The 18,716-nt window shown below is 45.8% G+C and overlaps 1 protein-coding gene and 1 pseudogene across 3 annotated transcripts in view; both read left to right on the top strand.

Moving 5' to 3' along the window:
• The window catches only part of LOC144155501 (uncharacterized), a 339,376-nt pseudogene that overhangs the window by 145,009 nt on the left and 175,651 nt on the right, over positions 1–18,716 (top strand).
• Positions 709–18,716, top strand: part of LOC144138757 (uncharacterized) — a 46,572-nt gene continuing 28,564 nt past the window's right edge. The window contains exon 1 of one of the 3 annotated variants that reach the window (XM_077671177.1): positions 709–858. The gene's annotated coding sequence lies outside the window, so the exon portion shown is untranslated. Of the gene's footprint in view, positions 873–18,716 lie in introns of all 3 variants that reach the window. The other 2 variants (XM_077671170.1, XM_077671185.1) reach the window with 2 other exon arrangements.

Here is an 18,716-nt window from a genome sequence, read left to right as displayed (position 1 = left end):
CGCTGTTTGTGGAAGAGCTCTCGACGTACTTCTAAGCGGTGCTTGAGCGATTGCTGCGAATTGGGCTAGGAAGATCATTATGAACTAGTTCTTACGACCGGAAGCGGCGATTTTGTCACAAAAATGGGCCAACCTTGATATGACGTTGACTATTTGAAAACGGGCCTAAAGTGGTGATCGACAGCTATAGTCTGTGGGAGCTTTGTTCGCAAGTCTGTTTCCCTCTTAGAGGGCTTACCTATGAACTTCTGGTTGCAAGTTCCGATCACCTCTTCAGCCTTTAAGTTTGCGGGAAGTGTACGCCATGTCGGCGTAATGGCACTTTGTACCTGCCAGTTTTCCGGCTGGATATAACGTTCTCTTGTCTCTGCTTGTTTTTTTTTTAATCAGCACAACTACGTCCCGCGTAGAAATATGCTTATCATTGCGACCGGAATTCAGCGAGAAACACTGTCCAGAGTCATGGAGAAACATCTGTACGCACTGACTTCGAGCTTTTGTAATCGTTACAGGGATAAAAGGAACAAACGGCCGCGCAGCCTGCCCTGCCAGGACAATAAAAACCAGCCGTACTTGAATACGCCGCAGGGCGCACGAGCACCGTGGCAGCATCGCCCGTAGCATGGCCGAGGCGATGCCGGGACGGTCCAGTCCTCGAGCGTGGCTGGCTTACGAGACTGATAAGGAAAGGTATAACGTCGGTGCAACGATAAGCAAGACAGATAAACAACGCGCGCGGGACCAAAATATGCTGTCGTCCTCTACGCTTTCATTGTTTGGGTTGGCGAACGAAGGAGTGGAGTTCCCCATCCTGCGAGCTTGGTCGCAACGTTGTTTTTACGGATACTGCCCTATCAGGTGAAATTCCAACGGTGAGTAGATAGATTTCCTCTGTTTTTGAGTCATCATGTACGTGCGTAGTTTTGTGGGTAATGGTGGGGCGGTCGTCCAGCTCTGCGCTTTTGGCAGGCAAGCAAGGAGATTACTTTCTTAGACTAGAGGAAAGTAGTCTCCAGCTTTCAAAAGACTGATTTTCAAACGTTTACGTTTTTTTCTCCCTACTCGTTCTACTGAGGGACAAAAATAAGTTGCTTTACCTGTAGATCGAGGAGTACAATGATCGCACGTCCTCGTTGCGCTCGGCACAATGCTTTGGTCAGGACTGTTGGGCACCAGATTACATCGCAGAAAAATAATCATTTTCAAACTTACTGCGCTTATCTGAAAACTTTTTTTCCTGTTAGCACAATTTTCTCTTGCCGACCATGTGACGGAACTGGAGAGGGGGGGGGGGGGGGGGGGCGTACTGTTAGAGTTCGCGAAAGTGAGAATACATATCTTGCGTAATAATTCGACACTTATTACTTGTTCTTTCCGATAACTGACACTTCCAATGATGTGTATTCATATCGATGTACAAAAAATGCATCTTTTCGTGGTTTTTATTGAGCAAGTACCGCTGTTTGTTTCATTATAGGGCCCCATGCGTCGTCTAAAAATACCAAATGTGATGTGATATGCTAAGTTTTTAAATCATAGTGCTTACCCATGCACATCGCCATTATTTCGAGTGCGTACAAACACAAGCGAGGCGGTTTTTCTGGTGTAGGCGAGGAACAAAACCATCCCTGCGTCGAAATTTTGGCGCACGTTGAAGGTCCCAGTGTGGTGTCAGTTAACATGTAGCTTATACGGCGAACCTCATAGCCCAGTTGTAGCTCCAGCACGTTAAACGAATGAAAAAACCCAACTTACTGTCGCAGAAGTAACTATAAAACAGGACACTGTCGAAATCAGCCTTGCAAAGGAAAAGCGCAAACTTAATTTGTCTTCTCTTATGTATTATGACCTGACGGCACCAGGCAATAGTACTACTACTACTACTACTACTACTACTACCCCTACTACTACTACTACTACTACTACTACTACTACTACTACTACTACTACTACTACTACTACTACTACTCCTGTTGTTTCTATTACTACTACTACTACTACTACTATTATTACTGCGACTACTACTGATAATTATAAGGGCGTATGGAATGTTGTTAGATTTTGTTGTTAAAAATAGGGATTTTTGGAAAAGTCATATATACATTCGCATTTCCAGTGTTACCTAAAAGATTATTTTATAATTTTCAAACATTTGGCTCCAAGGTTGCCTTCATTCCAGAGTCACAAACAAAATATGATGTGGGTTTGTTGAAGTTGGTCTTCTTGCATAACTGGTTTGTGACCGCGGTATGTGTGTATTATCTACTTAGCTTCAGTGCAGTATTCACATGCATGTCGCGTGCTTTTTAGCGTCATTTTTTAATGTGCAATACACTCCTTTGCATGGTCTTTATTTAGCGCTTCTGTTCGCGTGGCTCCTGGAGTCAGTTTATTTGCTCTTTTAATGCACAGTGAGCGTTTAAGTAACTCTCTCCACTTCACTGCGGTTCTTTTATTAATGTACTTGCGGTCATTCAGTTCTAGAAAAAGCTGACTTAACCACGCTGACGCCGCCCGGAAAAAGCTGCTCTGTACGTAAGAAGACTGGTGGTCCCGTCAAGCTGCTTGAAGCGGCTTTTTTTCCCGCAGTCCTTTCCATGCATGCAGTACATGATGGGAAAATGGACAAATATCAAGTTTCCAGTTGAGGCGCGAAATCGTCCCTGTTTCCGTTCTCGGTGTCGTAAACACTCGTCGGTGGCCACGGATGTCCATGAGGGCCGCTGACACGCATTTTGGAATGCAGCTGTTCCCTTATGCATGCAGAAAAGGCAGCCCCTCTTCGCTGTTCAGCCATATTTTACAGCTGTCCATGCTTCGCTGGTTCTTTTGTGGCTATGCCTCTACTTGTCTCAAGTTTCAGTTTGCGCCCGTGTTATTTTGTTTATTATATTATTACGTCAGTCTCTGCCCCGAGGCAACGAACCAGTTTTTTCAGCTAGGAGCATTATGAAGCAGCTACGTACACGCACGCTCGCACGCGCACACGCACGCACGCACACACGCACGCACGCACGCACGCACACACACACACACACACACACACACACACACACACACGCACGCACGCACGCACGCACGCACGCACGCACACACACACACACACACACACACACACACACACACACACACACACACACACACACACACACCTAGATGGCATGTGTTGATTTCTTTCGGCTAGAGCACATATAACGAAGCAAAGAGAGCCGCCTAGACACAGGCCTCTGCAGATCCGGTTAATTACTCCGCGTCCTAGTTAGGGTAAGCAAGGATTGGCTGGCAACTGCGTGCATTCGCATGATGGTAAACTATATTTGCAAAAGTTCTGATGGTTCTTTGTGCTACTTAATTAAAAATCCCTCAGAGTGTGTACGTGTCAAACACTTCAAGTGCATCATCATCATCATCATCATCGTCGTCGTCACCCCCCCACAATCATTTGAGCGCGTGGATGGCTTTGCCTCAAGGTGATTCGGTGTACGCCGCCACCGACGGCGCAAGTCAGGCATACAAGTTTTGCTTGAAAACAACATTTGTCCGTCCGTACGTACGCCGCGACGCATCGCCACTGTTACCATCAAGCCCCCACGGCCCTAAGGAGGAGCAGATGAACGGTCATACAAATGAAAGATGGCATCGCGTCATCGTTCCCGTCGTCCTATAGAGAGGAACGAAGCGAATGTGATCAAGGGACAGTGATGAATCATTAGTTCAAATTAAGAGGAAGAAGCGGAGTTCGGCTGGGAACAAAGTGGCAACCGGTAAAACCAGTGTAGAAGAATGGCAACGACCAGTGTAGAAGAATGGCTACCTAAAGACAGGACTAGAAGTAGTGTAAAGCCCGTTTTACATGGTGCGAATTTCGCCTTCGAATTCGTAGCTGCGGCGCGCTCGTGAGGCAAAACGATCTTTTTTTCCCTTTTTTTTTTTCACTGCTGCGACAAGCTGCCAAACGCCAAGCAACGTTCACAGGAGGAGTTCGAGTGTTCCAAACATTTGGAAATTTGCAACGGCAACGATAGTAGATCGCCGCAGCTGCGAATTCGCACCAGGATAACTCGATACAGAGATAAGAAAATTTCGGGGCAAAGAGTGGATTCGAACAGCGCAGCACATGAACGCTTGGAAGACTGTGGGATAGGCCTTCGTCCGGCGGTGGAAATACATAGGCTGATGCTGTCGGTCACTACCGCGGTGATGATGCATCATAAATATCCTCCTCGCCTGCCATGACGCTAATGTATTAATTTCTTTGAAAGGGGCATTTACTTCGAATTTTTTTATTATTGCTTGGTTTCGTTCTATATGATCATCGTTGGACCAAAAAAGTAAATCAAGGGCGGAAATAGTCGCTGTACTTGGACAGCTCATTCTCTTTTTTTTTTGGCTATCAGAATAGCAAACTGAAGCATGGCTATAGACGGGAATCACTTATCAGAAGCGGTGACATCATATAGGAAGTGGGGTAAATCTTTACATAGAAGTTGAAAATAATTATGGGTGTGACGCATTGGTAATAATGAAACAGCCAAATCATTATTTTGCACCAATCAAAAGAAAAACTTTTTGTAATTTTTTCGTTTGAGCAAATAAGCTCCAGGTGAGAGTTCTTGAACTCTTTATCTTGTCAACAAAAAGTCACGGAACCTCTAACTGCGCAATAAGCCAATGCAGACAAATGACATACGGCTAGACGGCTAACACCGCCATCGGTCAGGCAGGGGACGCAGGGGACAAAGAACCACCCCGTAAAGCAACTTAGTGCCGTAGGAAATTGCACTGGCCGGGAAGTGCTTAGCATTTTTTTTTCTTATTCGCGCGCGCACGTACGACGGAGGCCTCGAATGTGACGGCGTCCACAGAAGAGGTGACTGATAGCGTATCTTCATTGCCGCAAAACGATGCCGCAGTCGCGCTGGCAACGACTCAGCATCCAACCACGTCTACCTCGGTCTACGTGAGGCGCCTTCTCAGGAGTCGTCCTTGCCTCTCGGCGTGGAATGTGAATAAACCCTGCGGTGGGCACTCATATGCGGCCACGGTATGTTGCCGGACTGCACTCCACGAAGAACTTAGGCAAAAAAAAATTTTTTTCGAGTATTTGTTATACCCCGTATACTGTGAGTCGCCTGAAGCTGCGCGCCGGGCTACAAAATAAAAACTGCCGAAGTGTTTATCCATAATATAAATAACATGTACACGAAATTTTTGGCCGCATAGCTAGATAGCTCCTAGGGGAGTCATAAATGTAGCAGGGGGGCTGTCATATTGGTAGTTAATTTTGCGTCACGTCGGCAGCTACACCAAGCTGCGTAAAACGTTTATACCAAAATATGCAGGAACATGTAGGAAAGTGGTACGATACATTTCATTCCTTTGGGTCTAATTTCTTCTTAAGATAGCCGTTGCCCGCCTTGTGCGCTTGTGCAGCTCCTAATTGTATTGCACTGCGCCTTTCTTGGCCAGGTTTGACGATCTTGGCCAACTTCAGGCCTTCCGAGACAGTCTATCTCTTAGTGAAAACGAGAAGTTAGCTCTTACTGGCTAAGAATAAACAAATTGGGTTAAAAAGTTGACATGACGATAAGGGGCAAGAATTAGTGTTTCTTGGAGTATCTCGTGGGACTATTGTTTAAGTCTCTGCTCCTTCCGTCTTGATAATTTGAAGAAAAAAACACGAGTTTTTGAATCCAGATGACATCGAATATTGAATGGGTGATCAATCAAGACATTTTTAGACAGAGTTCTGAACCGTCAGATATCTGATGGTGTGGTTCACAAGTTTATCATGTAGAGAAAACGAGATAAGTATACTGTCAAGATGGCTTGTTTGATACCGCATTTAACAGTCATTACATACGACATGGAGCTCTAACGCAACTAAATTTCACATAAGTAAAACTCCGCGGTATCTTGCAAAGGTAGGATTTACAAAGAGCATCACAATGCAACGTTGATTCTTGTTTCCTAATGTCTGTCAGTTGCTTATACAAGTATTGATGTATTGGGTCATGGGACAAAATGCGTACAGCTATGCTTTTTGCTACAACTCTAATCCCAAATAAAGCCTGTAGGAAGCAATGTTCCCCTACAGAGATATTAAAAAAAAATTGCGAATCTCACGCAGAGGTGGGAATCGATGTAACGCGAAGCTTTCATCGTGTGATGCCTGGGTTAGAGTTCACTGGCGTGTGACATTTTATTTTTCAAGTGGAATTGTGCTGGGTGTAGTTGCTGATTATTCAGTTTATGAGGCGTGGCGAGTGCGTCGAGAAATACGAGATGTAAAGAGAAATGTTCGAAGTTTCATTCACCCTGGCGAAGACACTACCACCCAGATCGAAAACGTGATCCGCGCAGATACTGTGGTGTCCCTGTCAACCGTCGCCCCCCCCCCCCCTTTGCCCTCTGCCGCTGCCTCAGCGGACCATTCAGACGCGGTCCGAGGAAGCGAGCGTTAACTCGTGTTATCTTGTGTGTTACTTCGCCAGCGCCCACTCGCGAGTCACGCTTATGTATGTATGTATGTATGTATGTATGTATGTATGTATGTATGTATGTATGTATGTATGTATGTATGTATGTATGTATGTATGTATGTATGTATGTATGTATGTATCTATGTGTGTATGTATGTATGTATGTATGTATGTATGTATGTATGTATGTACAGCCACGAGCAAAAGTTTACGGACCAGGGCAATGACAATTTTAGGTTATTTTTCTTCTGGTAGCAGCCCGACAAATTGCCGTGTGCATGTGAGATGTCGTATAGTTACTGAAGTAATGAAAAATACGGCACGTAGCACCCCGGGCTGCCATGCGTCAGAAAAATAACCCAAAATTGCTGTTTTCGTGGTCCGTTATCTTTTGCTCTTGGGCGTACGTACGTACGTACGTATGTATGTATGTATGTATGTATGTATGTATGTATGTATGTATGTATGTATGTATGTATGTATGTATTTATGTATGAACGAACGAACGTACAGTCATGGACAATTGAAATACGAACCGCGGAGCGCACGACCAGAGATACCGGTGCCGTCACCTGGCAGCGGCCGTGGAAAACCCACGGACATGCGCAGTTGTGATGTCGGGTGCGAGGGTGTGTACCCCACTGCGATATGTCACCCTCTCCTCGCTCGCATATTTGCCTTGTCGTCATGCCGCAAGTGTGCTGCAAGCCCTGAAAGTACTACCGCCGCTGCAGCTAAAGGTGTTGGTCGGGTCAACGGCAATGCGGCGTGTAATTGTTTGCGGCTGCGGCGAGTGCTTGCGTGTGGTGTGAAGGCATACTGTTGAGCTCATGATGCTTTCTTGAAGAAAAGCAGGGCACAGAAATGGAGGCAAAAATAAATGCATGCCGCCTAACTTGTGATGGCACTGCATTGTTTTGCGTTCGTGGTGCCGTGGCTCGGGAATTCAACAATGAGCTGGCTGCCAAGAATGCGCCCTAATTTAACGTGGCCTCGTTTAACGGCTGAGTCATTTTGCGGATTCGGTGCTTGTAGCAAACAATATATATACCACCAGAATTCGTCTCCGATGATATACATTAACTGTAAGCATTGTGTGGGCTTGGAAAATAACTGGCAGAGTTATATTATTACACAAATTAAGAAGATAGGCAGGTCCAAACATTCTACAGGCCCGCTGCCCTTGCACAATTTTGGCAGCCCGATTTTTTCGTTTTTTTTTTTTTTTGGCAGGCACCCCAGTGCTTGTAGAAATCTGCGGAGCGGGCCGCACTGAGCATGGTTTGGGCGTGACCCAGGGGTCCATCACTTTTTGCTCAAGTTAGTGCACCTCACATGCAAAGCCATGTCGGCAATGTGACGCCGGCTCACACGGGGAGCAGGCGCTCGTGTGAGCCGAGCACAGAGTCAGGGGAGCGAAACTTCCTATACCTTGCATGGGACGCGATTTTCGCTCGCAGCGCCGGACAAACTCCTGGTGTTTGGGGGCGGTAGTAAAAACAAATGCGGCGCGTTGCAGACATGCATTAGGAGACGCCATCTTGATGAGGACTGAAAAGCCGAGCAGGGGGGGGGGGCGGCGCCACATTATCAAAAGGGCAATTGTTTCGGTCTGATTGATAAAGTTTTGCGCGTCCACTTCTTTTTTCATCTCTTATTCTAAGTACGACGTTTTGGTTTATTAGTGAACACAATCCAGACAAAAATAAAGAGCGCAGTTTTTTTTATGTTTATTGCCTATATGTACCAATCGTACAGTGAAAACACAACTTGGATTTTTTGCGCTTTTAGTCGCATACAAAAGTGTATGGCCCATGGCCGCATGCTAATAACTAGGTATCCAGCCAGTGCATATCTGTCCAAGGTCCGCGTAGTCTCTGCTGGTGAAATGGGCAGGACACAGCCGGTAGCTGCTGTAGGTCTGACGAGGTGGTAAATGAGCCAGGTCCTGCCTTCTCGCACACTGGAGCCAAATGCGAGATCTGGAACATCAACAAGAACGTGTGCATATTTGGGTTAGAATTAATACTAGCTTTATTGCTGCTTTCAAGCGCACATACGATAGTTTTGAGTGAAATCTCTGTTGCATCTGTATTCGAAATAAACGTTATCTGATATATTAGGAATTTTTCTTTCTTAAATTGATTTTGGCTACAAAGACGACTTGTGACAACACCAATAGTAAAGACAAATTTTAAATTAAAAGCAGCATCTATTATTAAGAGAGGCGGATACGTTTTTCTATCTGTGCGATTGTAGTGTTCGGTGGAAACGACCCACACTTTCTCCTAATCCAAAATATATTTCTCCAGACGAAAGCAGCCGTCCCACACCAGGATTTCTAAACTATTATTAAGTCATATATACTTTCGCGCGCTATGTATTCCTCAGGTATTTCTCGGGCCCTGAAGTAAACCGGTTATCAACATCTTATCTAAAAACCTCTAATAAATTACTAGGACAGGTTAAACCTGCAATGTCTAATTATTTATCGGCTTATAGTTGTAACTGCATTCTTGTGAATATATCGTTCCTGTACTGAAAGCTGAAACTTGAAGCACGGAACTGAAGCGTAAATTATAACTTATAAGTGCTGGAATTATAGTTATGATTGAATTATAAATATATAATATACAGTAATTGCTTAGTTTGTATATTGATTGCTACAAATTCATTCTGCTCTATGCCGTGGATTCACGTGAATACAAAATGCAGAACACACAATTGAAACGCATTAAAATAATTAATGTAGTCACTACTTAGTTAACATTGTGCTAACAATCCGATATGAACCTATGGACCCACCCTTTGAGCCAAAAGTGTATGGGAGATGCCTTCCTCCAGCTGTGGACATAAATAGGCTGATAATAATAACGACAATAATACTGATAATAATTATAATAATCACTATATTATTAATAATAATAACAACTACAACACATGGTATACGAAAAAATACTAAACGCAGGCAATCAAAAGAAAATAAAAAAAGTGCAGATAAGCTCACACTGATGAATTAGTTATTGTATAGTTGCCTCATATACATTTTGCTGCATACCGTGCATTCACTTGCGCTAAAATGCAAAACACACGATCGAAACGCATTAAATCAATAACGCACGTGTAAACAAACGTGTGTAGCTAATGTAGTCGTTGGATTAATTGCCAGATGCTCTGCCACGCATTTCATGCGTAGTTCAAGAGGAAAAGAAGACAATCCGAATGTAATAAATAAATACTGCACGTGTATGCTCACTTAAATTATAAATCTGCTGCAACCGCGTCCTGCTATGTCGTGCAAGAGTAGAAAAGCAAAACGAGCAGCATGCAGATCGTACATTTCGTCCGCCGGGATCCAAAAGAATTTTATGCGGCTTGGCGTGAAGAATTTTGACACCACTCAGTTCAGCACGATCTGTGATGACGGTGCGAATCCATTCATGCGTCTGATTCGATGAAACAAACTTCACGGTGGTAAAAACGGCTATCGGAACACCGTGGATCGTAGCATACCTGCGGGCGCGACAAGAAACGCCCCTTTTCTGCGGTGCGAAGCAGAAAGGCATGGTTCCGGTTTTCCACTCCGAGTGGCGCTCGTATTTTCGCAGTCTAGAACCGCAACTTTTAAGTTCACTTGCATAATTAAAAACTGTAATTAATAAGTAACCCGGTAATAAATATAAAATGCAGCAACACCGTTCATTTATGCTCGTATGTAGTACAGCCCCCAAACGTTAGGATCGCTGCAGTCACGGGACAGAAAAACGGCGGAGTTTCATCCCCCTGACAGAGTGGCCGCAGATACTATCTCGCGCCGCATAGCTAACAATTGTTTACAGCGCTCTTGCGGCATGGTGACAAGGCAAGCATGCGAGCGACCAGGGGCCCTATTCTCGACTGCACAAATTGCCGGCAATTCAGGCAATTTTCCGGAAGTCTTTTCTGATTGGCTTTCAATTTTGGTCACGTGCTTCCGGTTGACAAAGCGGTTGTGTGTGCTGTCGTTATTTTGACGTTTCATGTCGTTTACGGACACCAGTTCTAAAGTTTGCCTTATTTCTCGTTACTAAAGGTACATAATTCTTGGCCGGCAATGAAAAACCATAGTAAATGCAGCGGACATGACAACGTAAGCCTGTCTTTGCTATTCAACAACAATACTGCTTGTAATACACACCCCGTTGTGATTGGCTGAGAAAGCGTGACGTAATTTAAACACTTGGCGGGAACGATTACGTCATGCATTGGCAACTTTAGCCTGCGTAAACGTGACGTAATGCTACGTAACAGCTTGAAAATGGCGGCTGTTTTTGTCGCAAAATACAAGCAAAATAGGGCAAAAAATTGCCCCGGCTTACGGCGCCGCGAAATGTGCGGCAATTTGCAACAGGCGCAGTTTCGCATGCGCGCTGTTTATAGCATGTTTCCTACCGAAACAAATTATAGTTTCAACTGCTTCCAAGTCAGCGATCATGGAACATACAAATAACATGCAGTATTTTGCTTTTATGTTTGGCAATAAAAAAAATTATTTGTTTGGCGTAACCGCAACATAAGAGGGCAGTACAAGCCTCTCCATGACAAAGAGAACCCAATGCTTGGCATTTGTCCATACTTGTCCTAGTAAGCTGTTGGGTCACATGATCGAACTCAAGAGAAAAATAGCAAAGAAAAGTGACAATTTGGTTCATTACAGCGCTGATTGCAGTCGAGCTTGACGAATGAGTGAATCGGCAACATCGGTGTGCTCCGCGGTTATCAGGCGTAGCGCTTCGCTGCTCTTATGTGTCATAGAAGCGATGGTCGCAGCCGTCTTTTTCTGTGATCACGCCATAAACTTGTAACATAACAGCAGACGATGGCGTGGCGGCGGTGGCGGCAGGGAAGGTGATAACGCAACAAAGCTTGCATTGAAGCAGAGAGCCCAGCTATGTTACTAAAAGCGATTGAAATAAATAAATAGATAGGGTAAAAAAATTGTGTGATGTTCTTTAGCTCGACATCCGCCGTTCGCCCGATTTTGGATCAACGTTACTCGATCGCCTTGTGGTGTTGGCGCCAAATTTGACCTCCAGAAATGTGTTTTTCTTGTCAGCCTCAGCTACCGTCTTAATTTTTATAGTACATGCCAAGTGTTTTTATGTCTTTCTTGCACAATATTTGATACCTTGGTAGCGATCTTTATGAGTGACTCGTCAAATTACACTGCATGTCGTCATAGCTATAGGTGCAGCACGTCACTAATTGCTTACGTCGTGCTTACGCAAAAAAAACATGGGCGAAATGCCGGCAATTTGTGCAGTCGAATTCTCGACTGCACAAATTTCTTTGACAATCTCAAACACCGGTTGCCTTGGCAACAAGGCACAAACCACTCTAGATGTCAGGTACGGTTCCGTGATCCCGGTTCAGCTCGGGGCCCCACCTCGCGACATGTGGGTACTGCAGGCATACCACTCACTCCCATTGGGAAATGCGAGATGCGTTTGGCATTACAGGAGGCGATGGTGTGTGTGTTGTGGACGCCTTTGTTTCGCGATGAAATGCGACGTTCTCGACTGCACAAATTGCCGGCATTTCGCCCATGTTATTTTGCGTAAGCACGACGTAAGCAATTAGTGACGTGCTGCGCCTATAGCTATGACGACATGCAGTGTAATTTGACGAGTCACTCATAAAGATCGCTACCAAGGTATCAAATATTGTGCAAGAAAGACATAAAAACACTTGGCATGTACTATAAAAATTAAGACGGTAGCTGAGGCTGACAAGAAAAACACATTTCTGGAGGTCAAATTTGGCGCCAACACCACAAGGCGATCGAGTAACGTTGATCCAAAATCGGGCGAACGGCGGATGTCGAGCTAAAGAACATCACACAATTTTTTTACCGTATCTATTTATTTCTTTCAATCGCTTTTATTAACATAGCTGGGCTCTCTGCTTCAATGCAAGCTTTGTTGCGTTATCACCTTCCCTGCCGCCACCGCCGCCACGCCATCGTCTGCTGTTATGTTACAAGTTTATGGCGTGATCACAGAAAAAGACGGCTGCGACCATCGCTTCTATGACACATAAGAGCAGCGAAGCGCTACGCCTGATAACCGCGGAGCACACCGATGTTGCCGATTCACTCATTCGTCAAGCTCGACTGCAATCAGCGCTGTAATGAACCAAATTGTCACTTTTCTTTGCTATTTTTCTCTTGAGTTCGATCATGTGACCCAACAGCTTACTAGGACAAGTATGGACAAATGCCAAGCATTGGGTTCTCTTTGTCATGGAGAGGCTTGTACTGCCCTCTTATGTTGCGGTTACGCCAAACAAATAATTTTTATTTTATTGCCAAACATAAAAGCAAAATACTGCATGTTATTTGTATGTTCCATGATCGCTGACTTGGAACCAGTTGAAACTACAATTTGTTTCGGTAGGAAACATGCTTTAAACAGCGCCCATGCGAAACTGTGGCTGCTGCAAATTGCCGCACATTTCGCGGCGCCGTAAGCCGGGGCAATTTTTTGCCCTATTTTGCGTGTATTTTGCGACAAAAACAGCCACCATTTTTAAGGTGTTACGTAGCATTACGTCACTTTTACGCAGGCTGAAGTTGCCGATGCATGACGTAATCGTTCCCGCCAACTGTTTAAATTACGTCACGCCTTCTCAGCCAATCACAGAGGGGGTGTGTATTACAGGCAGTATTGTTGTTGAATAGCAAAGACAGGCGTACGTTGTCATGTCCGCTGCATTTAGTCTGGTTTTTCATTGCCGGCCAAGAATTATGCGCCTTTAGTAACGAGAAATAAGGCAAACCTTAGAACTGGTGTCCGTAAACGACATGAAACGTCAAAATGACGACAGCACACACAACCGCTTTGTCAACCGGAAGCACGTGACCAAAATTAAACGCCAATCAAAAAAGACTTCCGGAAAATTGCCTGAATTGCCGGTAATTTGTGCAGTCGAGAATAGGGCCCCAGAGGGCAATATATCGCAGTGGGACACGCAGCCTCGCTCCCGACATCTCAACTGCGCATGTCCGTGCGTTTTCCACGGCCGCTGCCAGGTGACGGCCCCGGTATCTCCGGCCGTGCGCTCCGCGGTTCATATTTGAATTGTTCATGACTGTACATACGTATACGTACAGTCTTTGTCAAAATTTTGTGGGCCACGGCGACCGTGGCCGGAGCAGGCGCGCGGCCGAGCAGGGGCGCTGCGCTTGCCGCTGTTGGCTGGTTACGCGGCTAAGGAGAGTGAGGGGAGCTTTCGCTCTTCCTTTCGTAGTATGGCCCGGTATGGCTGGCACGATAAGTGCAGCGGGGCCAGTTTCTCAGAGTAGGCGCACTTCGCTTCGGCGCAGGCACTTAGCGCAGCACTTGCCACGCCGGACACACTATAAAAGCAAGAGCAAAAGTTTCCCTCTCTCTTTAGCCGCGGAACCAGCCGACAACCGCAAGCGCAGCGCCCCTGTTCGGCCGCGCGCCTGCTCCGGCCATGGTTGCCGTGGCCCACAAAATTTTGACAAAGACTGTACATACATGCTTACATACGTATGTATGTATGTATGTATGTATGTATGTATGTATGTATGTATGTATGTATGTGCGTACGTGCGTAGTATGTGTGCATGCTTGTATGTACGTGTTGTATGTACGTACGCGCAGTATGTATGTATGTATGTATGTATGTATGTATGTATGTATGTATGTATGTATGTATGTATGTATGTATGTATGTATGTATGTCCCTCGATTAGGCCGCCCGGCCAAAGGTTAAAATGAATTCTTAACGACAGGTTTATGTAGGCAAAACTTTTCCAAACCACTAAACCTGGAAATACGCTTCATACTTGTCAACCTTGTTCATGACAAAGAAAGAATTAGGTATATTTGAGGCAAAACATCAATACATACCGTATTTTCACGATTCTAACCCGCACCTTTTTTTCGCTAGAAGTATTTTTAAAATTTGCGTCCCCGTTACAATCCGGCACAAAACCGAAATCGGCTTTCAATGTTCCCCACTAGTTTTAATGACAGCGGGAGCTGGATAAGCAGGTTTAGGAAGCACAGGGAATTTTTGCTGACACAGTTGTGTGCATCGCATAAAACGTCTTCTGCAGGTACGTGGTGTCATGACTTTTACGTCTGCGCGCTAGAATCGTCGTCGAAATGCTTAAACGATTTTCCTAAGCAAATTCACCCGCGCGTTAGAATCGTGCAAATACAGCAAGTAGTATTCGCAGTGTTCGTCTTTCACAGTTCGTAGTGCTTGATTTTTGCGATAGAACATAAAAAACACGCTTTGAAAACAGTATTTTGACCCAAAAATACAAAAATCGCTCGAGAGAGCATGGACTTCGTGGCAGTGTTCCAAGATCAGCAGTTACAACATGTTCCAGTACAAGGCACGAGTAGTGGAATGGGGGAAAACTGAATTGACTTTAGCAAGCCTCCTCTGTGTTTATAGCGGGAGTGTCGGAGAGGAGGGGAAGTGCGTGAGAGGTGGGCGTGGGCAGAGAAGAGAGGCATTTACGTGGCAGCGGCGGCAGAATTAGACATCTTCTTTCGACGGCAGTTGCAGCGAAGGGAGCAGATGCTTCAGCTAGATGACGGAGCGCGACACGTGAATGTATCGAGGCATCCAACGGGCACAACGCCGAGGCACAACGAGACATGTAATGCTTTCGCGTTAGCACGAAATTGCTTTCCCTAAATTCTGCAGAACCGCGCGCGGACAATTTGGCGCAGTTTAAAGCCCCCCTCCTCCCCTTTTTCTAAAGAAGGAAAACTTCCTGACCACTCTTGTAATGCGTGATTCCATAGCGGAATGCGACAACATTGGCTAGAAAACCGAGGGCGTTAAAATCCCTCGTACAGTAACTCATGAAGAAAAGAAAGCAAAGGACGTGAATATCTTGGCAAAGATTACGCAATAATTCGATCAGAGATCCAGGCGAACACTCAAATGCAAATATTCCAAAAAGCACGGCTGTACTTTATACTCCGGACTAATCCATTCCAAATAGGTGTAGGGAGTACTTTATATTTACGATCTGCAAGGATTAACACAGCGACACAATCTTCTTGCCAGTGTTTCCGGTATATTCGAATAGCAAGGAAACCAGAGGCGTGAGTAACGAATTCTGTATGCCCTCGTTCGATCGAGGCTCACTGATTCTAATTACATAAAGCGAAGAGGAGCTGACAATCGACAGCATGTGCCATGCCTTAACGAACAACAACAACAACCACAGAAAGCTAGGAAAGTTATTATTTATGCTTCTGGCCTTAAAGGGGTCCTGAAATACCTTCCGCCGATGCATGGATGTACATGTAACCAAATAAAGCAATGTGTTAGCAATCTCCTCCCGCAAGAATTTTGTTAAAGCGATGAGTATTAGCTGAGAAATCGTAAATCAAAAACCGCGCATTATCGTCGCACCACGTTTCCTCCTCCTTTCAACTTACTCTCCGCTGTTGAAGGTGCGCGAGCCTTCCTTCCCTCCCATGATGCTGCGCTCCTCAGCGGTGACGTACTTCCGCTATTGCGCTGCCCAGACTGCCGTCTGCTACGGGCAAGCTTTGTTGACACCATGAATCCTGCAATCCGCTCAAGGCTGGAAAAGCGAACGAAAAATCTGGCCGAATGTGTGTGGCGGCCTGGCCTTGCCCTTTCGCGGTGTACGTTGGTGCAGTTGCTATCGGCGGCACGTGATTTTTATCGGCGGCGAACTCGCAGCCGCACGGGGAGGATCGAGCGCTCGTTCTCTTTGATGCACCGCGCACTGTTTATCCAAAAATCGCCGTATCAGATGTCGCCCCGCTGGTACCGGGTCTTATTTTGCGGCGGTGGTAATTCCTGCCGGCGGCATGTGAAAAAGACATTTTAAACCGATACAGAACCCGTGTACAAAACGCTTCAATCATGTGACCAGTTCAGCTTGGGGCGACGCGTGGTGGAGAGCGGCAACGTTGGCAAAACATGCTCCATCGCGGCTCTGAGCTTTCTAGCGCTGGAGCGAGTGCCATTTCTTTGACAATCTCAAACACCGGTTGCCTTGGCAACAAGGCACAAACCACTCTAGATGTCAGGTACGGTTCCGTGATCCCGGTTCAGCTCGGGGCCCCACCTCGCGACATTTGGGTACTGCAGGCATACCACTCACTCCCATTGGGAAATGCGAGATGCGTTTGGCATTACAGGAGGCGATGGTGTGTGTGTTGTGGACGCCTTTGTTTCGCGATGAAATGCGACGTTCTGCTTCTGCGAGTGGATAGTGCTTCCCATGGTCTGGATTATCCTTCTCGAGCGACGTACGACTCAACGTCGCATGGGGTATGTGCAGTGTGCGTGGCTAAAAGCCAACTCGGCTTGCGCGCCAGAGTTAAGTGACTTGCTGTTCGTCCCCGCAAACCGCGCGAGGCGAGTGCCGAATTTACGACGGGCAGGAGGAGGCAACCCATCGTCTGTCAATCGCGGTTGAGACTTGCAACGCATGTTGTGACGTTGTGTTCGTTCGAAACGCATCTCTGGATTGTTTTGAAGCTGAATAAAATGTGTGCGTCAAACCCGGGCATTCGGCTCAGGGTGTGCTATGCGATTGCACGAAAGAAGTGCCACGGGGCTTCAACGCTTTCTTTATGGAACGTACTCAGGTAAGAGAATATCCATGTCGTGTTATGGCCGTGTTGCATTCAATACAATCGGTTGAGCGTTTGTTTACACTTGTTTCATTTGTCGTAAAATGTCCAAGCACTCCGGCAGTACGCTGGCAGATCAGCCGGCGAGCCGACGCTGAGCAAACGACTCATCTCTTTGCCGGAAGTGCGTGAAAAAGTCGCCCAATAGCAGGATGTCTAGCTCATGACGAACATCTGGGAATCGTTGACGTAGACATGTGAAGATGGCGGCGTCCAAAAACACGAAGGGAAGGGTGAGAAAAAAGCGACAAACTTTGCAACAAAAGTGCGAGCTTTCCGCTGCGCGTAAAAGAGTAATACTTGGCACAGATGACGTCGACGACCCAATCTAACGATTCCTCTAGTTCATTTAGTGTGCTCAAAATGCCTTTCAGGGCCCCTTTAAGGTTGAAAGTTTATCCAGTCGTTCCAGGGCTGGCAATTCAGCAGATGCTAATGAAGTTCCTTTAGCAGGTTTTATACAAGACCTTGAACTAAAATTCTGGTGCCTATTTTATTTTCTAGACCATGTTTAAATACAAGTAAAGAGCCTCGCTCACACCGAACATCGTTAATGAATATGTGGTCGAAACGTAGTTATAAAGCGTAGCCTTTGCACGCGTCATATTAACTTTTTGTGTGAGTTGGGAACTCACTAATAAACTTTCATTTACTTGGAAACATAGCTCTTTTTCTTCGAAAGTGCTTTTCATCTACAGAATTGGAATTTTTGGGATGAAATTTGTTTATTTATACGCCAGGAAGCACATGGCTCAATACCGACGATTGAAATCGTGCGCTGTAGATATCGTTCATCACCTGTGCTTGAGATCTGTTTTATTTAAAGCGCGTGAGGGCATGTGAGTTGCTTTGAAAGGACCACACCGGCGCGTGAGAACGTTACCACGAAAGCTACTGAGAGAATGACGTCAAGCGAAAGAGGTCTCTTGGGAAGCTGCCGGTACAGCGCAGGTGGAATGCCTATTTAGTCTACACCGTTTTACGAATTAGGAGAGCGCCGAGCATGTGGAATTTGGAATTTCGTTCAAGGAAGAAACATAATAACGTCCCCACAGTATGGTTAGTTTACTTTCAAGTAGAGGAGGTAGACATTTTCGCTCGCACTTTCTCCGTGAGGAATAGCCCTGAAAGAGTTCTTTGCCTAACCAGTTCCCCTGTTATCCCCGTCAAAGCGCCTCAAGGGGCGTACGGCATCCCTCCCCTCCGCAAATACCGTTGAAAAATTTTGGAGTGCATCTGAGCCTTTTTAGTCACCAGCAGGGCACCACCAACAATAAATGAAGAGAAAAGCCAGCAAGAGAGAGAGAGAGAGAGCGGCTCACTAACAGCTGAAAGGCCACGATTTCAAAATACGAGAGTGTGGAGTGTGTGTGTATGCAGGGGGGGGGGGGTAACTGTACAGCTCCAAAGCAGCACAACAGCGGGGCCGGGTAACTGAAAAGAATGAATACGCCATGGAATACTCTTCAGTCTCCAGGCAGCGAAAAGCGTTTGGCATTTCGTACCTGTTCTGCCAAAAATCCTGGGC

The sequence above is a fragment of the Haemaphysalis longicornis genome, unplaced genomic scaffold, assembly GCF_048455015.1.
Source record: "Haemaphysalis longicornis isolate Haplotype H1 unplaced genomic scaffold, Haemaphysalis longicornis Haplotype H1 scaffold_1, whole genome shotgun sequence".
Classification (NCBI taxonomy): domain Eukaryota; kingdom Metazoa; phylum Arthropoda; class Arachnida; order Ixodida; family Ixodidae; genus Haemaphysalis; species Haemaphysalis longicornis.
This window is presented reverse-complemented; position numbering and strand designations above follow the sequence as displayed.